Source organism: Papio anubis, chromosome 4, assembly GCF_008728515.1.
Source record: "Papio anubis isolate 15944 chromosome 4, Panubis1.0, whole genome shotgun sequence".
NCBI classification, from domain to species: domain Eukaryota; kingdom Metazoa; phylum Chordata; class Mammalia; order Primates; family Cercopithecidae; genus Papio; species Papio anubis.
Window position 1 is genome coordinate 18,382,647 of NC_044979.1, and position 22,863 is coordinate 18,405,509.

The 22,863-nt window shown below is 46.1% G+C and overlaps 1 long non-coding RNA gene and 1 other non-coding gene across 6 annotated transcripts in view; both read right to left on the minus strand.

The window, feature by feature from the left end:
* LOC103883287 overlaps positions 1–22,863 on the minus strand; it is a 30,709-nt gene that overhangs the window by 5,365 nt on the left and 2,481 nt on the right. For 2 of the 5 annotated variants that reach the window (XR_002521204.2, XR_002521205.2), the window contains exons 2-3: positions 12,914–13,167; positions 12,258–12,304 (exon numbers count right to left, since the gene is read on the minus strand). This is a non-coding gene — a long non-coding RNA (uncharacterized LOC103883287). Of the gene's footprint in view, positions 1–12,257; positions 13,168–22,863 lie in introns of all 5 variants that reach the window. The other 3 variants (XR_002521203.2, XR_002521202.2, XR_004183105.1) reach the window with 2 other exon arrangements.
* Positions 13,169–13,331, minus strand: LOC116274835. The gene has a single exon (XR_004183599.1). It is a non-coding gene; the product is annotated as a U1 spliceosomal RNA (small nuclear RNA).

The following is a 22,863-nucleotide window of genomic DNA, read 5'->3' on the forward strand; positions in this document are numbered from 1 at the left end:
ATGTTTAAGCTGGAAATTTGATTGAGAGATAATGAACCTCACATACCAGAGTACAAGGTCTCAAAATGGGGAAGCCAAGAAAACAAGCCAATCCATGCCTCTGAAACACCCCCAAAGGTCTAGGAATTGGAGGCACCAGAAACTTCTGAAAAGGCATGGCTGTGGCTGAAAACTAGAGCACTGATGAAAAGTTTTCTTCCAGCCTGGGCAACATAGTAAGACCCCATCTCTACAAAAAACACAAAAATTAGCCAGGTGTGGTGGTGCACACCTGTGGTCCCAGCTACTCAGGAGGCTGAGGCAGGAGGATCACTTGAGTCCAGGAGATTGAGGCTGCAGTGAGTCATGCTCAGTTTACTGCATTCCAGCCTAGGCAACAGGGCAAGAAAAAAATAAAAATAAAAAGTTTTCTTAAGCAATAGTTAAGGCTGGGCACGGTGGCTCACGCCTGTAATCCCAGCACTTTGGGAGGCTGAGGCGGGTAGATCACTTGAGGTCAGGAGTTTAAGACCAGCCTTGCCAACATGGTGAAACTCCATTTCTACTAAAAATACAAAAATTAGCCAGGCATGGTGGTGCATGCCTATATTCCCAGCTATTCAGGAGGCTGAGGCAGGAGAATCATTTGAACCTGGGAGGCAGAGGTTGCAGTAAGCCAAGATGGTGCCACTATACTCCAGCCTGGGCCACAGAGTGAGACTCATCTCAAAAAAAAAAAAAAAAGATAGTTAATCCCTGCAATTCTTCCCTTAGCCTATGCAACAAGCTACTACCTTCTCTCAGCCTTCATCAGAGACGGACCACTTATTGTATGGGGAGTTTGAGTTAGAGGAACTTTGGACTTAGGAACAACTGAAGGTGGAAGATTAGTACCAAAGAAGGGGGATGAAATGAAAGTCAGTGTACCGGCCAGTGAACCCGTGCTGTCCTCACATTTGACTCCTAGACACTGGTAGGCATATTTATAACTATGGGGAGGGAGTTCAGAGAATTCCCCTAGAAAACTGATCACCAAAAGAAGAGATATGGAAAAGTATCATAAGGGAGTCCCCTAAGAATGACTGGCCCTTGTCTGATCACCCCATTCTAAAATCACTCCATCATACATGAAAATCTTTTTTTTGTTTTGCTTTGTTTGTTCTGTTTCATTTTGAGACAGAGTCTCGCTCTGTCATCCCGGCTGGAATGCAGTGGTACAATCTCGGCTCACTGTAACCTCTGCCTCCCCGGTTCAAGTGATTCTGCTGCCTCAGCCTCCTAAGTAGCTGGGATTACAGGCATGTGCCACCACGCCCAGCTAATGTTTGTATTTTTAGTAGAGATGGGGTTTCACCATGTTGGTCAGGCTATTCTCGAACTCCTGACCTCGTGATCCACCCGCCTCAGCCTCCCAAAGTGCCGGGATTATAGGCGTGAGACACCACGCCAGGCCTGTTTTGTTTTTTGAGATGGAGTTTCACTCTTGTTGCTCAGGCTGGAGTGCAAGGGTGCAATCTTGGCTCACTGCAACCTCCGCCTCCCAGGTTCAAGCAATTATCCTGCCTCAGCCTCCCGAGTAGCTGGGATGCGCCACCACGCCTAGCTAATTTTGTACTTGTAGTGGAGATGGGGTTTCAACATGTTGGTCAGGCTGGTCTCAAACTCCCAACCTCAGGTGATCTGCCCGCCTCAGCCTCCCAAAGTGCTGGGATTACAGGTGTGAGCCACCACATCCGGCCCTACTAATTTTGTATTTTCAGTAGAGACGGGGTTTCGCCATGTTAGTCAGGCTGGTCTCGAACTCCCGACCTCAGGTGATCCACCTGCCTCACGCTCCCAAAGTGCTGGGATTACGGGCGTGAGCCACCACGCGCCTGGACGCAAATCTTTTTTAAACCAGGGTTTTCGTATGTAATTCTTAAATAGGAATAGACAACAAAAAACAGCTAGATAATTTGTGAAAAGTCTCTATCATGAGAGACAGAGATCAAAACAAGCAAACAGAAAAAAAGAAGAACCTACACAGAAGAGAGCCAATAAAGGGAGGAGAAGAAAAACAAACAAACAAACAAAAAACCACACAACAATACATATACTCAGAGAGATAAAAGTAGATTTTTATGTCCATGAAAAATAAAAATAGGATTGTCTCCATTGGATTCTGCAGAAGCAGATGCTGAAACAGTTTGCAGTGTGAGATATTTCTTAGGGATCAACTGTTACGGAAAGGGTGAGGAGGAAACAGAATCAGGCTTAGGGAGAAGTCAAGTGATGATGCAGGACTCATGAAGCCCTGGCCAACTCATGAGGAGCATACAGCAGCATACATCAGGGTTGTTCAGGGTTGGGCCAAAATTGCCAGGCATTTGTATCCTGGTCTTGATCAGTTGTTGGACTAGCCTGGGATAGGTGTGCCCTTAAGCAGGGCAGCTGCAGCCAAGGCAGTCCCGAGAAAGAGCTGACAGCAAGGTCAATGTGTGCTCCCTGAAGGTGGATCTGCACAGTGTATCCCCCTGCCCAAGGATATTGTTTCTTTCTTTTTCTTTTTTTTTTTTTTTTTTGAGACAGAGTCTTGCTCTGTCACCCAGGCTGGAGTGCAGTGGTGCTCACTGCAACCTCCACCTCCTGGGTTCAAGGGATTTTCCTGCCTCAGCCTCCTGAGTAGCTGGGATTACGGGCATGTGCCACCACGCCCAGCTAATTTTTGTATTTTTAGTAGAGGTGGGGTTTCGCCATGTCAGCCCTGCTGGTCTTGAACTCCTGACCTCAGGTGATCCACTGGCCTCGGCCTCCCAAAGTGCTGGGATTACAGGCATGAATCACTGCACCCGGCCAATATTGTTTCTTAAAACTGCATATTCAACTAATAAAAGCATTCAAGGAAGGTTGAGCTGTGATGGTAGAAACTAAAAAATCAAGAGGTCAGGTGTGGTGGCTCATGCCTGTAATCCCAACACTTTGGAAGGCTGAGGCAGGAGGATATCTTGAGCCTAGGAATTTGAGACCAGACTGGGCAACATAGTGAGACCCTGCCTCTACAAAAAATAAAAAATTTGTCAGGCATGGTGGCACATGCCTGTTGTCCCACCTACTTGGGAGGCTAAGGTAGGAGGATCGCTTTAGACTGGAAGTTTAAGGCTGCAGTGAGCTATGATCACACCACTGCATCCTAGCTTGGGTGACAGAGTGAGACCCTGTCTCAAAAAAAAAAAAAAAGAAAAGAAAAGTCAGAAGATAAAGTTGAAAAAAATTGCAGAAAGTAAGGAAAAAGGGTCAGAAAGTAGGAGAAAGACAGTTAGAAAATCAGAGACCTTTTAAATCAATTTAGGAAGTCTGACATTTGAGCAATTGGAGTTCCATAAAGAGAGAATACAGAAAATGGAAAGGAGGAAATAATGTTTTACAAAATAACAGTAATTCAAGAAAAAAAATTCTAAAATGGAAGACCATATGTTTCTAGATTGAAAGGGCCTACCCGAGTATCCAAGGCAATGAATGGAAAAAAAATCGCTACCAAGGCACAACACTGTGAAATTTCAGAACAACTATGAATAAGAAGATCTAAAAAGCTTCCAGGATAAAAAAAAAAAAAATAGCAGGTTATGTACTACGGATCAGAAATGGCAATAGCTTTCCTCTTCTCAAGCACAACGCTGAAGCCGGAATGTGATGAATTCAAAGCTAACATGCAAGTGTGAATGAAGCATGAAGACATTTTGAGAAATGTAAGCTTTCAAAATTTTAACCTCGCAAGCAGCCTTCCTTTTTTTATTTTATTTTTTATTTGAGATGGAGTCTCGCTCTGTCCCCCAGGCTGGAGAGCAGTGGTGTAATCTGTGCTCACTGCGACCTCCACCTCCCGGGTTCAAGTGATTCATGTGCCTCAGCCTCCCAAGGAGCTGGGATCACAGGTGTACACCACCGCGCTTGGCTAAGTTTTGTATTTTTAGTAGAGACAGGGTTTTGCCATGTTGGACACGCTGGTCTTGAACTCCTGGCCTCAAGTGATCCACCTGCCTCAGCCTCCCAAAGTGCTGGGATTACAGGCAGAAGCCACCACACCCAGCCCAAACAGCTTTTCTCAGGAAACTATAGGATGATATACTCCATGAAAATGAAGGAATAAAGAGGAAGCCTTGAAGGCCAGGAAATGGGAAGAGAGCAGAGTTGGGAGCAGGAGGATAGCGATGGAGGACTTGAGGATGTCTCCTAGAAAAACACATGAAACTAGCAGACAACCTGCTATGTCTAAATACAGTGAGCAAAGATTTACATTTCCAGTAGAGTGTGGAGAAGAATTAGCAATAGGTACATAGGCAGTTGAACAAATACAAAGTGAGACAATATTTATCTTCAGGGAAAACAAGAAAAAGTTTGTACCAGATAGGAAATATAATCATGTTACACTTCACAGCTCAGCCATGAATAATGGTTGCATTGTCAGAATAAACACTGGCTACTGATTAAACCAGAAATTGCAACACAAGCAAATTAGGAGGATAGGGGAAGAGAAGATATATGATAGCTAAATCCTTGTTTTCCAAAGAAGGAAGACAACAGATAATAAATGCAACGGAGAAAACCGGAGAAGCTGGTGAAAGCTAAAAAGAGGCTGCTTCTGATAATCAGGGGTGGGAATAGTGGGGAAGGAATTGCTTGCTTTAAGATTTTAAAGATTATTTTACTTTTCAAATAATGCAAATGTGTTATCTGTTAATAACTAAAGAAAGATCATTATTGAATTACAGAAGAAGTTAAACTAGCAGTGGCTATTATTTATTGAGCGCTTACAATATGCCAGAAACCATGGTAGGCATTTTACTGATAGTATCTTATTTATTTATTTGTTCATTTATTTGAGACAGGGTCTTGCTTTGTCACCCAGACTGGAGTGCAGTGGCACAATCACAGCTCACTGCAGCCTCAACCTCCTGGGCTTAAGCAATCTTCCCACCTCAGCCTCCCGAGTAGCTGGGACTACATACGTGCACCACCGTACTGGCTAATTTTTTAAATTTTTTGTAGAGATGGGGTTTTGCCTTCTTGGCCAGGCTGGTCTGGAACTCCTGGCCTCAAATGATCTGTCCACCTCAGCCTCTCAAAGTTCTGGGATTACAGGTGTGAGTCACTGTGCCAGGCCTCTAATTTGGTCTCTAAATAAACAAATAAATAAAACAAGATGCCCCATAAGACACTGTAGAGCAGCGATTTCCACCTTTTTCTGCACTTTTGAAAGAAGGACAATGATCATGTACGCTCCTTACTCCCACCTCGGAGTCCAGGGTTACACATAATTCCTCACTGTAAATTCATCCTTTTCTCTCCTACACAAGGAAGAATATCTAAATAAGTTAGTTAAAGTGACATTATTTTTGGAATAACCTAAAATCTTCTCAAACATAATTTTTTAAAAGTAGATCGGCCAGGTGCAGTGGCTTACTCCTGAGATCCCAACACATTAAGAAGCCGAGGCGGGCGGATCACCTGAGGTCAGGAGTTTGAGACCAGCCTGGCCAACATGGTGAAACCCCGTCTCTACTGAAATACAAAAAAAAAAAAAAAAAATTAGCTGGGTGTGGTGGCGCACACCTGTAATTCCAGCTACTCGGGAGGCTGAGGCATGAGAATCACTTGAACCCGGGAGGCTATGGTGGCCCACACCTGTAATTCCAGCTACTCGGGAGGCTGAGGCATGAGAATCACTTGAACCCGGGAGGCAGAGGCTGCAGTGAGCCAAGATAGCACCCCTGCACTCCAGCCTGGGTGACAGAGGGAGATTCAGTCTCAAAAAATAAAATAAAATAAAATAAATAAAATAAAAAATAAAAAATAAAAATAAAATAAAATAAAATAAAAGTAGATACTACAAATCCCAGGATCTTAACTACTGTTAGTAACCAGGTCCCTGTGGCTCACAACCAATGGAGGAAATGCAGCCACACAGGGCCTTGGAGACGTGTCTGCGGCTCCACACTGAGTTGATGGCAGAGCCCAGAGCCCCTGCCTTTTATAGCGTGTGTTAACAGAACAACTGGCTAGGATGTACTTCTACAGATGGTGGCAAGTGCATGAGGCTTGACCATCTGAGCAAGCTTGTCATGAGGCCAGAGCTCTTTCTTTCCCTGTCAGGGCCACTCTTTACAAATGTACCAAAAAAGCTTTTATTGTCAGAGAAAAATAATTCCATTTTGATCTAGATATCGTGTGGAGTCCATTCCTTCAGTAAACTTTTTTTTTTTTTTTTTTTGAGATGCAGTCTTGTTCTTGTAGCCCAGGCTGGAGTGCAGTGGCACGATCTTAACTCACTGCAACCTCTGCCTTCCAGGTTCAAGTGATTCTTCTGTCTCAGCCTCCTGAGTAGCTGGGATTACAGGTGCCCACCACCACACCTAATTTTTGTATTTTCAGTAGAGATGGGGTTTCGCCATGTTATGGCTCGAACTCCTGACCTCGTGATCTGCCTGCTTCGGCCTCCCAAAGTGCTGGGATCACAGGCATGAGCCACCACGGCCGGCCAGTAAACATTTTATTGAATATCTATTATGTGTCAGTTAAGGCAATAGCTAGGCTGGGTGTGGCAGCTCATGCCTGTAATCCCTCCTCTTGGGAGGCCGAAGTGGAACCATTGCTTCAGTCCAGTTGGAGACCAGACTGGTCAACATAAGGAGACCCTGTCTCTACAAAAAATAAAAAATTAGCCAGGCGTGGTGGTGCAAGCCTATAGTTCCAGCTACTCATGAGACTGAAGCAGGAGGATTGCTTGAGCAATCCAGGAGGTCGAGGCTACAGTGAGCCGTGATGGTGTGACTGCACTCCACTCCAGCCTGGGCCACACAGTGAGACCCTGTCTCAAAATAAAATATAATTTAAAAGGCAATAACTAGACCAGTGGTGTAAAAAAATTCTTTTTAAGAAACAAAATCTTTTTTTTTTTTTTTTTAAATAAACACAGTATCTGACATAGACATGCAATATTACAATGGAGATGAAAATAGGGCTGTAGCCACTGAAGGTGGTAGGTAGGGATGGAAGAGATTCATCCTGTCCACTGTGCTTCCTCCTCAACACGACCTGGGGTCCCACCTGATGCTTTGCAGAGCACACTTAGAAAAAAGCTACAAAGCATTCTACTGACAACTAGCTGGAGCCTGTGGATGTTCAAAATAAATAAATTTACTTTGGATATAATTCCCTTCTGTGACATATATGTCCAATAATAAATTGCTAGACACTCTTACATTGATCAGTGCTCACTGAAATACTTGTTATCTTTGTGTGAGAGTGTATGTGTGTGTTGTGTTGGTTGATTTAGTTTTACATACATTTGTACTGTTTCTCAAAAGAATGCATCTTATAATTAGGGTTTGTTGGCAGAAAAAAAGTTGCAGGGGATTTGAATATATCCATTTGAGTTTATAACATTAACCAGCATTTATCAACTTTTGCAGAGCATTAGAAGCACCTGCAAGTTCCTATTAAAAAATAGTAATGCTTGTTAAGAACATGTATTCTTGGCTGGGCACGGTGGCTCACACCTATAATCCCAGCACTTTGGGAGGCCAAGGTGGGTGGATCACTAGGTCAGGAGTTTGAGAACAGCCTGACCAACATGGTGAAACCCTGTCTCTATTAAAAATACAAAAATTAGCCGGGTGTGGTGGCACACACCTGTAATCCCAGCTACTTAGGAGGCTGAGGCAGGAGAATCGCTTGAACCTGGGAGGCGGAGGTTGCAGTGAGCCGAGATCGTGCCACTGCACTCCAGCCTGGGCGACAGAGTGAGACTCCGTCTCAAAAACAAACAAACAAACAAACAAACAAAAAAACATATTCTTGGGCCCTGCCTCAGACATATGGAAATAGAACAGGACTGTGGAGGGGGGAATTAGCAGGAATCTATGTTTTTCCTTCAACCTTTTATTGTGAAAATATTCAAACTTACAGAAAAATTGAAAGAATACAGCAACAACCCCATACCTTCTACAAAGATTCCACCATTAACATTTTACCACATTGAGGTTTTTTTTTTCCCTCTCTCTCTCTATCCCCTCCTTCTTCGCATCTACAGAATTTCTTACTGAGACCTTTGAAGGTATATGTCAGACATCATGACACCGCATTCATGTTGTGGCTTACACTGTGTCCCAATGAAAGAAACGCTGATGTCCTAACCTCTGATACCTTGAATGTGATCTTAGTGGTAAATAGGGTCTTTGCAGAGGTACTCGAAATGAAGTCATACTGGATTAGAGTGGGCCCTACATCCAATAACTGCCGTCCTTATAAGGGAGAGAGAGAGTTGAAGACACGGAGAGACACACAGGGAAGAAGGCCACCTGATGTTGCTGATGTTGTCACCAACCAAGGGACGCCAAGGATTGCCAGCAACTACCAGAGGCTGGAAGAGGCAAGGAAGACTCGTCCCTAGAGCCTTCAGACAGAGCATGGCTCCACCAACACCTTGATTTTGGACTTGAACTATGAGAGAAGAAATTTCTGTGTTGCAAGCTACCCGGCTTGTGGCAATTTATTACTGCAGCCCTAGGAAACTAATACAACTCCTGAATACAGGTGTTACCTAAATGTGGGCATTTAGTGGGACTCGGGGTATTCTCCCCATAACCAGTATCATTAGCACACCTAAGAAAATTAACAATAATTTTATGATACCCAATCCATAATCAGATATATCCAATTGTTCTCAAAATATCTTTTATAGATATTTTTCCTTTTTTATGATCCAGGATCCAATCAAAGTATCTTACATGCATTTGATTATTATGTCTCTCTAATTTCTTTTATTCTAAAACAATTCATCATAAAAAATGACTTCTCGATGTATCCAGGTTTTAAAGAAAAAAATTATTCTCAAGCAGTAAGTAAGAAAGACTTAATTCAAGACTATTGCAATAGGAGTGCTGCGATAGGGGAGTGTGATCTGGCTCAGCTCCGAGTACAAGGACAAGTGGGGGTTCACAGCCAAAGAGCAGGATGAGGGGTCAGTGGACGGGAAATTACTAATAGGAATTTCCTGGTCTTGAACTCCCAACCTCAAGTGATCTGCCCGCCTCGGCCTCCCAAAGTGCTAGGATTACAGGTGTGAGCTACCACGCCTGCCTTTTTTTTTTTTTTTTTGAGACAGAGTCTCGCTCTGTCCTTTCCCATTAATTCTAAATTGCCAATAATCACAGTTTAGAATGAGCTTGATGGACCCATGATGGGAGACATCAAGCGTAGGTGATTCTTGCTAAAGACAGGCTAAGGGCTTAGATATCAAGGAAGCGGGGTGAGGTGCTTGATCAGATAGCTAGGGTGGAGGGATGACTTGGCAGGATTCTTTGTAAGACTGGCTGGGCAGACCAAAGACAAGACGGGGGCCAAGGTCCAGGCCTAGTTGAAAAGAGGGCTCAGAGGAGTCTGACTAAAGTTTGGTCAGGGAGACAGCCTGTGTCACAGGTTAGTTGTCTCATAGTACGTTCCACACTGTGCATTTGTCTTTTCTTTTCTTTTTCTTTTCTTTTTTTTTTTTTTTCTGAGATGGAGTTTTGCTGTTGTTGCCAGACTGGAGTGCAATAGCGTGATCTCAGCTCACCGCAACTTCCGCCTCCTGGGTTCAAGTAATTCTCCTGCCTCAGCCTCCCAAGTAGCTGGGATTACAGGCATGCACCACCACGCCCGGCTAATTTTGTATTTTTAGTAGAGACAGAGTTTCTCCATGTTGGTCAGGCTGGTCTCAAATTCCTGACTTCAGGTGATCCGCCCGCCTCAGCCTCCCAAAGTGCTGGGATTACAGGCGTCAGTCACCGCACCTGGCCTTACATTTGTCTTTTCATCCTTTTGGTGGGATTTAACTTGTTCTTCTACCACCATTAAGTCATGAGGCTTGATTAGATTCATGTTTATCACATATGGCAGGAATAATTCATAGGTGGTAGTATTAAGTATTTCAGATTACATCACATCACAAAGTGCATAAGTGCATAACAGCTGCACTATTAGCGATGCTTAGTTGTTGTTTTTATTTTTATTTTTGGAGACGGGGTCTTTCTCTATTGCCTAGGCTGGTGTGCAGTGGCATGATCATAGCTCACTCACTGCAGCCTTGAACTCCTGGGCTCAAGCAGTCCTCCCACCTCGACCTCTGTAGTAGCTGGGACTGCAGATAAGTGCCACCCATGCCTGGCTAATTTTTTTATTTTTTGGTAGAGACAGAGTCTCACTATGTCGTCAAGGCTGGTCTCGAACTCCAGGCCTTAAGCAATCCTCCTGCCTCAGTCTCCAATGTGGTGGGATCACAGGCATGAGCCACTGTGCCTGGCTGAGTTTGATCACTTTGGTAAGGTGAGGACCACCAGCTCTCTCCATTGAAAAAGGCAATTTTCCCTTTGGTAATTTGCAAGTCATCTGCAGGTAATACTTTAGCCCAATGTGAGTATCTTGCTCTGCAATAACCTTTTGTCCAGTGGTTTCATCAAAAATCTTTATTTAATTGGGGGTTTCCAAATAGTGATTTCCAATTCCATCATTCCTTTCACTTTTATTAGCTGGTATTTCCCTTCCTTTATTCCTTGTTTTGAATATCACTTAGAGAGTTTTAAAAATTGTGTTATCAGGCCAGGCACGGTGGCTCACACCTGTAATCCCAGCACTTTGGGAGGCCAAGGTGGTCAGGAGTTTGAAACCAGCCTGGCCAATATGGCGAAACCCCGTCTCTACTAAAAATACAAAAATTAGCCGGGCATGGCGGTGCGTGCCTGCAGTCCCAGCTACCCAGGAGGTTGAGGCAGAACAATCTCTTGAGTCTGGGAAGCGGAGGTTGCAGTGAGTCGAGGTCGTGCCGCTGCACTCCAGCCTGGTTGATGGAGCGAGACTCCATCTCAAAAAAAAAAAAAAAATTGTGTTACCAACTATATTGAGTATTTATTTTGATGTTCGGATTGACCTAAATTTGGCCAGTAAAATTTCCTTCAAGCTGGTTGCCGTCTTGGAACACTTCTTTGTCTTCTGGCACAATTTGATGGCCCAGGCTCACTTTCCCTGCCCCAGACTGGGGACCCACCATTTCTCCAAGGGGCAGAAAACATGGTCATCCTCTCAATTACCTAGAGCAATGGTATCACATTCCACCAGCCTGGCCAACATGATGAAATCCCATTGCTACTAAAAAAAATACAAATATTAGCCGGGCATGGTAGCGGTGCCTGTAGTTCCAGCTAATTGGGAGGCTGAGGCATGAGAATCGTTTGAAGCCTGGAGGTGGAGGTTGCAGTAAGCTGAGATTGTGCCACTGCACTCCAGCCTGGGTGACAGAGTAAGACTCTGTCTCAAAAAAAAAAAAAAGAAAAAGAGAAAGAAAGAAAAAAGAAAACAGAATAATGGTATCACATTCCTTACCTATTTAATATTAGCTTAATAGTAGCTAATGTTGATCAAGTGCTGGGCACTGGGCCACATGTTTCCATGCATCCTCATTTAATTCACATGTTAATTCTTTACAGTAGATTATGTTACTTATCCCTATTTTACAGATGAGGAAATCAGGGTGTGGAAAAGTTAAGTAAACTGCCCAGGTCCTCTCAGCTGGCAAGAGGAGGAGCTAGCAATTGGAACTCTAATCATTCTGATGCCAAAGCCCACACTTGGAACCACCATAATCTATTGACCATTTGGCTACAAAAGAAGAAAACTCCTTAAGCAGCACTGAACTTGATAATATCTACATTTTAAAAAACAACCATGCTTTAAGGTAATAGGTATTAAGCAAAATTTAGGGAAAGAAATCCTTGAGTACAATCTGGAAACTTTCTCATTCCCTTTTTTTTTTGAGCTGGAATCTTGCTCTGTTGCCCAGGCTGGAGTGCAGTGGTGCGATCTTGGCTCAGGTCCAAGCGATTCTCCTGCCTCAGTCTCCTGAGTAGCACGTGCCACCACGCCCAGCTAATTTTGTAGTTTTAGTAGAGATGGGGTTTTACCATGTTAGCCAGGCTGGTCTTGAACTCCTGACCTCAGGTGATCTGCCCGCCTCGGCCTTCCAAAGTGCTAGGATTACAGGTGTGAGCCACCGCACCTGCCTTTTTTTTTTTTTTTGGAGACAGAGTCTCGCTCTGTCCTTTCTCATTGATTCTAAATTGCCAATAATCATAGTTTAGAATGATCTTGATCGACCCAGAATATGAGGAGAAAGCTTTCTTAAAACTCAACCAGAAGACTTATCATGAAGTGAACTGGAGCAGGGACTTTGGACCAAGGGAATGTTGAAAGCCCTTCCAGCTTCTCACCTGCAAGTCTTTTCTGTGCTTCTGAGATGGTCCATTCAGAGCTTAAGCTGTCCAGGGTAATGAAAGTGTTAGTGAGGGAGAAGAGAAAGCTGCTATGATGATGTAACTATGCCAGGTTGTCTTTGTCACAGGGTGCTGGGGAAGGGGATAGGGAGGGGGACACCTGCCAAGTTGGGGGCTGTGACTGCTTGGACAAAGGAGCGCCTTTTTCTGATCTGCACAGAGGTGCAGATAAGCACTGCAGGCTAGCAGAGGCCCGAGCGGAGTCAAGTTCTTTCAGTTTAAAGTTGGCTGTTCTAGGTTCAAGGGTGAATGACTTTCTATTATCTCTTAATAAGAGAAAACTTCCTCCTCCCAACAAGAATTTCCAGTTGTGGTTATTAGCCTAGGTGTAACCGAAATTGAAAAGTAATTATATTTCTCTTAGCCGCTAAGGTTGCCTCCAGCAACCTGCCCGTGTCCTGCTCTCACCCTCAGGAGGAGAGTCTTTCGCCTTGTATTCCTTTTTTCCCTCCTCCACGTGGACTTTAGGGTCCAGTTTTAAGTCCCGGACCTGTTTAGTAACTAGGTTTAATCACAGGGCACCAAGTCTCTGGCCCCTCCATGCTTCCTCCTTCCCTTCCTGGGTCTTAGCCAGGACAGGGAGCAGTACATACCTGAGTACACAGAGCAGTGGTGAGAGGTCCCAGGGAGCCATCTCAGGGAACCCATTAAGATAAAGGGGAAGAATAAACAGAAGCAGATGTTCCTTCAGCCCCAGTCCCCAGCCCACTGAAAAACAGGAAGCTGGGATGGCAGCTGATAAGGGCTGTCTCCAGGGCTGGGCTGGGACTCCTTGGAGCCAGGGGCTGGGTTGGGTTTCTCAGTCCTCATCTCTCCAGGACAGTCTCTTTTTCCTTTTCTTTCATTACTAGGAGAAAGCACAAACACAGTCCCCCATTACCACAAATTATGCAGTTGAGGTCCCACATTTGGGGAAATTGCAAGGGTCAGCCCATCCAGAGTGCAATCGATGAGCCTTGCCCTGGGCAGATCATTTTTGTGATCATGGTATCTCCCCCAGCAGGTAAGTATCTCCAGGCCAATCTTTTTTCCCTACCATGGGGACAGGCCAGAGGCACTTTACCTCCATATGAATACAAATCAAATTGTATTCACATTCTATCATTAATGCCTGCGGCCACTTGAAATTCAAAAGATGGGGCCAGTGTCTCAATTCAAAAGTTGGGGCTGGTGTCTCAACCTGTAATCCCAGCACTTTGGGAGGCCAAGGTAGGTGGATCACTTGAGGTCAGCAGTTCGAGATGAGCCTGGCCAACATGAAGAAACCCCATCTCTACCAAAAATATAAAAAATGAGCCCAGTGTGATGGCAGGCACCTGTAATCCCAGCTACTTGAGAGGCTGAGGCAGGAGAATTGCTTGAATCCAGGAGGTGGAGATTGCAGTGAGTCGAGATCACACCACTGCAATCCAGCCCAGCCTGCATGACAGAGTGAGACCCTCTCAAAAAAAAAAAAAAAAAGAAAGAAATTCAAAAGATGTGAACTTCCAAGGTGGAGACTGCAGACATGCACACACATATGTACACGCCACACACATGCATGCACACTATACATGTACATACATGTGCACCCACAGGCACACACATACCATACACTATGCACATGTGTCACACACATGCATGTACACACGTACCATGTACATGCACACACACATACCAAACACACACACGTGCACATACAAGCCCTCATCTAGGCTGAGATCTAAAAGCCCTGCGATTGGCTGGGTGCGGTGGCTCATGCCTGTAATCCCAGCTCTTTGGGAGGCCAAGGTGGGCGGATCACCTGAGGTCCGGAGTTCGAGACCAGACCGACCAACACGGTGAATCCCTGTCTCTACTAAAAATACAAAATTAGCTGGGCATGGTGGCCTGTAATTCCAGCTACTTGGGAGACTTGAGGCAGGAGCATCACTTGAACCCAGGAGGTGGAGGCTGCAGTGAGCCGAGATCACGCCATTGCACTCCAGCCTGGGCAACAAGAGGGAAACTCTGTCTCAAAATAAATAAATAAATAAATAAATAAAATAAAAATAAAAGCCCTGCGGTGACTCCATTCCTCAGTAGTGATGGTTCCCCAAAACGCCACAGTTCACTCTCCATAAAAGGGGTTGTCCAAGCTTAGAGCTCTCTGTGTCTGGCATTTCCCCTCAGTAAAGTAAGGAGTGTGGACAAGGAAACTTCTAGGACCTCTTCCTGTGCTCCAGCATCCTCTGACCCTAAGGGCTGTTTTCAGCTCCCCACCCCCATATCCCGAAGGATCAAAGGAATCGAAACTTAAGGAATTGGACCTTAAGGCTGTGGTGGCTGGGCTGGAGAGGGAGGTACTTTGCCACGCACCTCTGGCATATCATCCTACAGCAGTGTTTCTCTTTCAAAAGAAAAAATTATTGCAGTGGCTCACGCCTGTAATCTCAGCATTTTAGGAGGCCGAGGCAGGTGGATCACCTGAAGTCAGGTGTTCAAGACCAGCCTGGCCAACGTGGTGAAACCCCATCTCTACTAAAAATACAAAAATCAGCTGGGCGTGGTGGCAGGTGCCTGTAATCCCAGCTACTTGGGAGGCTGAGGCAGAAAAATTCCTTGAACCCGGGAGGCAGAGGTTGTAGTGAGCCGAAGATCATGCCATTGTACTCCAGCCCGGGCAACACAGTGAGACTCTGTCTCAAAAAAAAAAAAATTATTATGGACCCCAAGCTGACGAAATCTTTAATATGACCCAAATACGTGCATATTAAAACCTTGGTATGAACACCTTGTGTTGTTAGGTAGTCTATCATCAGAAAAGTCAAGCAGAAAGGGAGAAGCCGGGGTGTCACTCTGGGCCCCCAACTTCAGGAGTGTTTCCGTCAAGGGCTGCATATCCCCCCTTGACAGACCCACCATGGCCCTGGCTTTGATGGGTGTTCCCTGGGTGCAGGGAAGCCCGACCCCTTCTTCCTGTCCCCATTCATAGAATCCTGGACTGGCCAGGGGCCTAGAGAGATCATTAAGCACCGCTGAAAGGCTGAAGACCAACTTCTAGACGCAGGCACCCCACCCCCTCCTGTCCCTCCAGCCTAGGGGTGGCAGTGACTTCCCGCTGTTGTGAACCTCTGGGCTACCTCACCCTCTACTTTTTGGATCTTTGGTTTATTTGTCCTGGGTCCTAGGAAGGAGGTGAGGCAGCACTTCCTAAGGACGGGGAGTGCAGATGGCATAGGCAAGATGCCTGCAGAGGCTGATCTGGGCATGTGCTCAGCACAGCAGCTGTAAGAGGAAAGCAGGGCTGGGCCAAGGGAGAAGGTGAAATGGGATGCACTTGCCACCAAAGCCTGGCCCTCCATCCCATGACGAGTTACAAAGCCCTTCAGAGTTGTCCTGAGTGGAGGCAGGGGGCTGGGTGTTTGCACCCCTCTCCCCATATCTCACCCCTACATGGCTGAGTTGAGTTCAGGCTGCCCGCAAGGAAGGAGCCACCCCTGGGCCAGGCAGCCCCCTTTGGGCAGGGCTATTCCTGGGAAGAGACTAGCGGTGAACTGTCAGCAGTCGTATCCCAAAGAGGAACCTGGGTAGAGGCTGCAAAGTCGGCCACAGCACCAAAGCCCAGCTCTGCTTACTAGCTGCGTGACCTTGACCCAATTCCTCATCCTCGTTTAGCACGCAGTTCAGTTTCCCCATCTGTAAACAGGGAGGCTGTGAAGATTAAATGAGACCATGTTCCCGTAAGGGACAAGAAGCCCGCCCCTCGGCTGGCTTCCCTCTAGGAAGCTGTTGCCAATCGCTTTGGCCAGGATCTGGGACTCTGCTTCAGCCACCTGTATAAGGTGGCAGGGACCCTGTGTCATAAGGTCTGTGCCAAGGTGTGGCCTTCCCTCCTATATCCTGCTCTCAGGGGGTTGGTAGACCTTGCTCTTCTCACTGGCTCCTCCAGCTCTGGGGACAGAACAAGGACGCCGAATCAAGGTCCTCTCGGAGCCTGTCCTTCTGGCCTCCCTCATCCTCCCCACATGAGTACTGGCAGGTTGGGCCCAAGCATGGCCAGGGAAGGGAGAACCTCTGGATCCTGGAGTTCCGAGCCTCAGCTGTGCCATGCAGCCCAGAGCCCTGCCCGGAGTGGAGTGTCAGGCTCTGTGCCATTTGCCTTTATCCTCTGTGTGTGCCAATCCCCAGGAACCCCACAGGAAGGAAGCGCTGGAAGAGCCAGGGCAGAATTCCGGCATTCCTGGGTCCCCTAAATCCCACCCCACTCTCAACAGTAGAAAAGATGGGAAGATATAAATAGAAAGCACTGGGGGTGTGGGGAAGGTCAGCAGCACCCCAAACTGCTTCAGGGCTCCCAGGGACGCAAGGAAACTTGATGTGAGTTGGAAAAGGTCCCTCCGCCGGGTGGACGCACACCCACGATATGCAGCTTATCTCACAGACGGCGCCTTTGTGCAAACTAGGAGAAGCCCCCAGCCCTCCCTGTGTGGTTGAGGTGCAGCGCCCAAGCTGAACGAAGTCTCCCCGGGATGTCACAGGCCCCGTGCACGGCCAGTTTTCTCAGCACACACGAAATCGAAGGTGTGGCCTCGGGTTCTGCACATTTCGTGTGGCTTACGTGCCAACTGGGACAATCCGGTTATATGCCACAGAGCCCATCTTCGCAGACATCAAACATCTCTCTGTGCCTTAGAGCCTTCGCTGTTGCTCTCTGCGATGACATTCATAGAATCCTGGACTGGCCAGAGGCCTAGACAGATCACTACGCACCGCTGAAAGGCAGGAGACCAACTTCTAGACACAGGCACCCCAGCCCAGCAGCCTTTTCACCATGTGTGTCCAGCCAGGCTCCCTGCTGCTCTGAGCCCACCCCTGGTAACTCATGTTTTCCATGGACATGGACAACAGCACTCTGCCCATAAGATGTGTCGCTGTAGGGTGGTGTGGGTACAGCAACGATCAGAGCTGGGCGACCTCAGTCTGCATTTAGCTACATTTGTTATATCCACCCAGTGTTGATTCTTATGACTTTTCTTGAAAAAGTGGATATGGCCACAATGGGCCTGCACTCCTTCCTGGTACCACATGGCTGGAGGGGAGTTGTGTCCTCTCTGGTAGCGCCATAGGAGTGGCCATAACCCCAGTCTAATGGAGAAATAGACCATTATGTACTCCAGAGGCTTCCATCCTTCATTTGAATCCTGTATTATTTACTGCCTGTTAGACTTTGAAAGAGCTACTTCTCTGTGCCTCAGTTTCCCCATCTGTGAAACAGGATGATGAAATAATAGCACCTACCTTATGGGATTGCTATAAACATTAAATAAGTGCATATCACAGCATGTAGTACATAATCACTAAATGTCAGCTCTCATAATGACAACAGGCGAGGTCCCCATGCAGAGTGTAGACATTTAGGTAAAACATCCACAAACATCATTTCCTTGTTTTGATGACCCTCGAATTCCCAGCAATAGATGGTAGCTGGCCTAAGGAAAACTGAGTTGGGAAAGTCAACCATTCCTGTACGAGGCCCCCACCCTGTCCCCCATTAACAAGGCAAACTTCCAGATTGCCAGGGGTTGTGGGTGCTGCCTTGGCTCCTCATCTTGCCCAGCTCAAAACTGTCTCTGAGAAGGGCATGCAGGGACACCCTATGGACAACCAGTCATGCTCCTTGTCAGCAACTTCAAAGAACATTGCCCTATCCCAAGGCCTCCTCATTCCTCTTCATAAGTCATTAGGGGTCTGTTGACAGTTAAGTGCCCCAAGACTTTTTATTTCCAGCTTGACTCCCGCTTGGGATAATGAGTTCCATGATCCTACCACCCACCAAGTGAAGGAACATTTTCTTTGATTATTCCTAAACATAACTCTCTCAAGCTTTAAGCAGAGCACCCCCTCCCCGGTTCTCTTTAAGGATTTGGTGAATGAGTTCAAGACCACCCTAACCATAACATCCATGATTAAACAGATGTTCCTCCGTCTTAGCCTTTATCTTTCCAAATAGAAGGACCCTTAACACATGACTGCGTTTTTACGGCAACTGCACTATTTCCTTGATGATTTGGTTGTTTCTTTTTTGAGTTTCTTATGGTCTTTCTTCAAGTGTAGTAAGCACACAGGACAGAAATCCCTCTCCAACCACAATCCCTCTCCATCTGACTAATTTTGTACATTTTTAGGAGAGATGAGGTCTTGCTATGTCGCCCAGGCTGGTCTCCCTTATGCCACATTCTACTCTGCTTGGATGAACTTCCAAGCACAAAATGAGAATTTCAGTTCAATATATGCAAATCACAGTCATTGTGTTGAAAAGAACTGGAAAGAGAAGGGATTGGGAGTTGGTGAGAGAAAAGGGTAAAAGCTGTAGGCAGAGTGCTATCAGAAACATTTTTCAGAGAGGTGTGGGAACAATAAAAGCAGGTGAGGTCTTAGAACTCCAGCTCTGCACTCTATCCCAGAGCCGGCACACGCAACTGGGCAGGTATCCCACCCAAAAACGCCCTCGAAGAGGGAAGGCAGGGGCTAAAATTCAGCCCTCACCCACTCAATGTGTTCCTGGGTGCTGGGCTACAGCAGCCAGCAATAGTGACCTTTTTTCTGATTTGCACAAAGGCACCATGTGGACCAGCAGCAGCCCTGTCTGTTCCTGCATTGGTCACTATGGGGGCAGCTGTGTCCCACAGACAGACAGGACAGAGAAACCCAGGTCAGAGCTAGGCACTGGGTCCTGATATGCTCTGGATACAGTTTTCATAGTCATTCATCCAGTGAATATTTATTGGGCATCTACCATGTGCCTGGTACTGTATTTTTGTTTCTGTTTTTCTTGAGACAGGATCTTGCTCTGTCATCCAGGTTGGAGTGCAGTGGCATGATCACGGCTCACTGCAGCCTCAATCTCATAGAATCAAGTGATCCTCCCACCTCAGCCTCCTGAGTAGCTAGGACTGCAGGCACACACCACCACATCTGACTAACTTTTTATATTTTTAGTAGAGATGAGGTCTTGCTATGTTGCCCAGGCTGGTCCCGAACTCCTGAGCTCAAGTGACTCTCCTGCCTAGGCCTCCCAAAGTGCCAACACCATTTTAGGTGTGGAGAAGACAGTAGTGGATAAGACAAACTTGGTTCCTACTCTGAAAGAGCTTTGATTATAGTCAGGGGAAACAAGTTAACAAGGTCAATGTAGACATCACAAGTATCATAATGATCCAGATGAGTGGTTGGCAAACTATTATCTTTGGGCCAAATCTAGCCCTTGGCCTGTTTTTGTAAGCCCCATGAGTTAAGAATAGTTTTTATACTTTTAAAGGGTTGTTAAACAAATCCAACAAAAGAACCCTTAGGAGGCTCACGAACCCTAATTATCTATGATTTAGTCCTTTACAGAAAAAGTTTGCTGAGCCCTGGTCTAGGTAGTGACTTGCAATGGTAGGGTTATCTAGCAGACACTGCTGGTTGTCAACTGGCTGGATTATCTAGCAGATACTGCAGGTTGTCAACTGGTTGGATTATCTAGCAGACACTGCTGGTTATCACCTTCACAGAACCCACCCACTTCTCCTGAATATATGGCAGCCTCGAGATTTGTGTAGGATGGGGCCTTAGCTGCTTAAGCCTAATCAGGGATCTTTTAGCAGTGACTGAGTGCTGCTCACCAGCACATTTCAGGGATGCACCAGTGAGCATGTGAGGTTTCTCTGGGCTAAATGACTGGTTAGGTGAAATCCAGTGTTTTTCTTTGAGCATGGGAGGCAAGAAACTCTCTTTCTGGATGGGGTGGGATGTGCATGTGAGGCCCGGGGTTGCTGCAGCCATTTTGCTCATGGCTGGGAAGTCAGCCTGAGGATTCAGTGACCCACACAGGGGAGTGCCCAGAGAATCACAGGAAAAGGATCCAGGTCCCCACCGTACCCTAGCTGGAGCCTGATTTTCTTTTGGACTTTTTAGTTCCCAAGCCAATAAACTCCATTCTGTGTTTACACCAACTGGGGTTTCTTGTTTGTTTTGAGACGGAGTTTCGCTCTTTTTGCCCACACTGGAGTGCAATGGTGTGATCTTGGCTCACGGCAGCCTCCACCTCCTAGGTTCAAGCAATTCTCCTGCCTCAGCCTCCTGAGTAGCTGGGATTACAGGCGTGTGCCACCACGCCCATCTAATTTTGTATTTTTAGTAAAGACGGGGTTTCGCCATGTTGGCTAGGCTGGTCTCAAACTCCTGACCTCAGGTGATCCACCTGCCTTGGTCTCCCAAAGTGCTGGGATTACAGGAATGAGCCAACTCACCCAGTCGGGTTTCTTGTTCTTTTGACCAAAAGCATCTTACCTGACAGAGGTGGTCAAGGAAGGAGGCCGTACTTGAGTTGCGATCTGAATGATGACAAATAACTAGCCATGTAAAGAAAATCAGGAGGAAAAACCCTCTAAGTAGACAAAAAGGCAAATGCCAATGCCCCGAAGTGGATGTGAACAGGGCGGATTTGAAGAGCAGGGAGGCCAGCGAGCCACAGGGAAGATGGGACAGGATGAGGTGAAGGAGTGGGCAGAGTCTTGGTGGCCAATGAGAGCTTAGATTTTACTCTAAACACACCAGGAAGCCATTGTTTCTTTATTGTTTAATTTTTTTTTTAAGATGGAGTCTCACTCTGTCGCCAGGCTGAAGTGCAATGGTGCCATCTCGGCTCACTGCAACCTCCGCCTCCCTGGTTTAAATGATTGTACTGCCTCAGCCTCCCAAGTAGCTGGGACTACAGGCACCTGCCACCATGCCCAGCTAATTTTTGTATTTTTAGTAGAGAGGGGGTTTCACCATGTTGGCCAGGCTGGTCTCAAACTCCTGACCTAAAGTGATCCACCTGACTGGGCCTCCCAAAGTGCTGGGATTACAGGTGTGATCCTACCACACCTGGCCTGTACTGTTTAATATTTAAACTGACTTTTACTTACATAGAGCAGTAAAGTACACAAAACTTAAGGACACAGTTTGATGAATTTCAACAACACACACACAAACATATACCTCTGTCATCCAGATCAACAATGTTCCCAGCCTCCACAAGCCAAATATGTAATTTAAAATGTCCTACTAGGCATATTAAAGCAATAAAAGTAAAAAGCTGGGGCGTGGTGGCTCACGCCTATAGTCCCAGCTATTAAGGAGGGTGAGGTGGGAGGACTGCTTGAGGCCAGGAGTTTGAGGCCACCTTGGGCAACATAATGAGACCCCCACCTCTAAAAAAAAAAAAAAATTAGCCAGGGGATGGTGGGGCATGCCTGTAGTCCTAGCTGCTTAGGAGCCTGAGGCAGGAGGATCACTGGAGCCCAGGAACTCCTGGCTGTAGTGAGCTATGATGGTGTCACTGCACTTCAGCCTGGGAGACAGTGAGATGAAGAAAGAAGAGAAGAGAAGAGAAGAGAAGAGAAGGAAAGAGGGAAGGAAGGAAGGAAGGAAGGAAGGAAGGAAGGAAGGAAGGAAGGAAGGAAGGAAGGAAGGAAGGAGGGAGGGAGGGAGGGAAGGAAAAGAAGGGAGGGAAGGAAAGAGAAAGAAAGAAAGAGGGAGAGAAAGAAAGAGGGAGAGAGATAAAGAAGGGAGGGAAGGAAAGAGAAAGAAAGGAAGGAAGGGAGGGAGAGACAGAGAAAGAAAGAAGGGAGGGAGAGACAGAGAAAGAAAGAAGGGAGGGAGAGAAAGAAAGAAAGAGAGAGAGGGAGAAGGGAGGGAAGGAAAGAGAAAGAAAGAGAGAGAAAAAGAAGGGAGAGAAGGAAAGAGAAAGAAAGGAAGGAAGGAAGGGGGAGAGAGAGAAAGAAAGAAGGGAGGGAGAGAAAGAAAGAGAAAGAGGGAGGGAGAAGAGAGGGAAGGAAAGAGAAAGAAAGAGAGAGAGGGAAGGAGGGAAAGAAGGGAGGGAAGGAAAGAGAAAAAAGAAAGAAAAAGAAAGAAAGAAAAGAAAGAAGAGAGAAAAAGCTGAAATTAATTGTAATAATGTATTTGACTTAACCCAACGGATCCAAAATATTTTAATACATAATCAATGTTGAAAGTATTAATGATTACATTTTTTCCTTACTGAGTCTTTGAAGTCTAATGTTTGTTTGACACATACAACACATCTCAACTTGGACTAGACAGTCTTCAAGTGCTCAATAGCCCCATGTGGCTAGTGGCTAATGTACTGGATAGCGCAGGTCTAGAAAGCAAGGGCTGATAAATGAAAACAAAGCAAATAGCATCCATTGATAGGAATACAAGTTGTGTAGGATGTAAGCCACTGACTTTGAGTGACGATTTCTTAGTTTTATTTTAGTGAAAATAAAATCAGTTCACACCCAGTATCAGTTCCCAAACCCTAAATTCCCCTAAGGCCCTAGATTACTCAGCATAGGATATTCCTACCACAAAGCGTTTTAGTTCCCCTTTGGGCCCTCTTATGAATAGAGTTGTCATTCTTCACATTCTTAGGCATGATGGACCTCTGAATGACAAGTTCCCATCTGACCAAAAAGCCTCCAATTTCAGCTTTGAGTTATTTCAGACTTTTCAGATGGAAGTCATTTTATATCTGTGGGTTTCAAATCTGACTGGT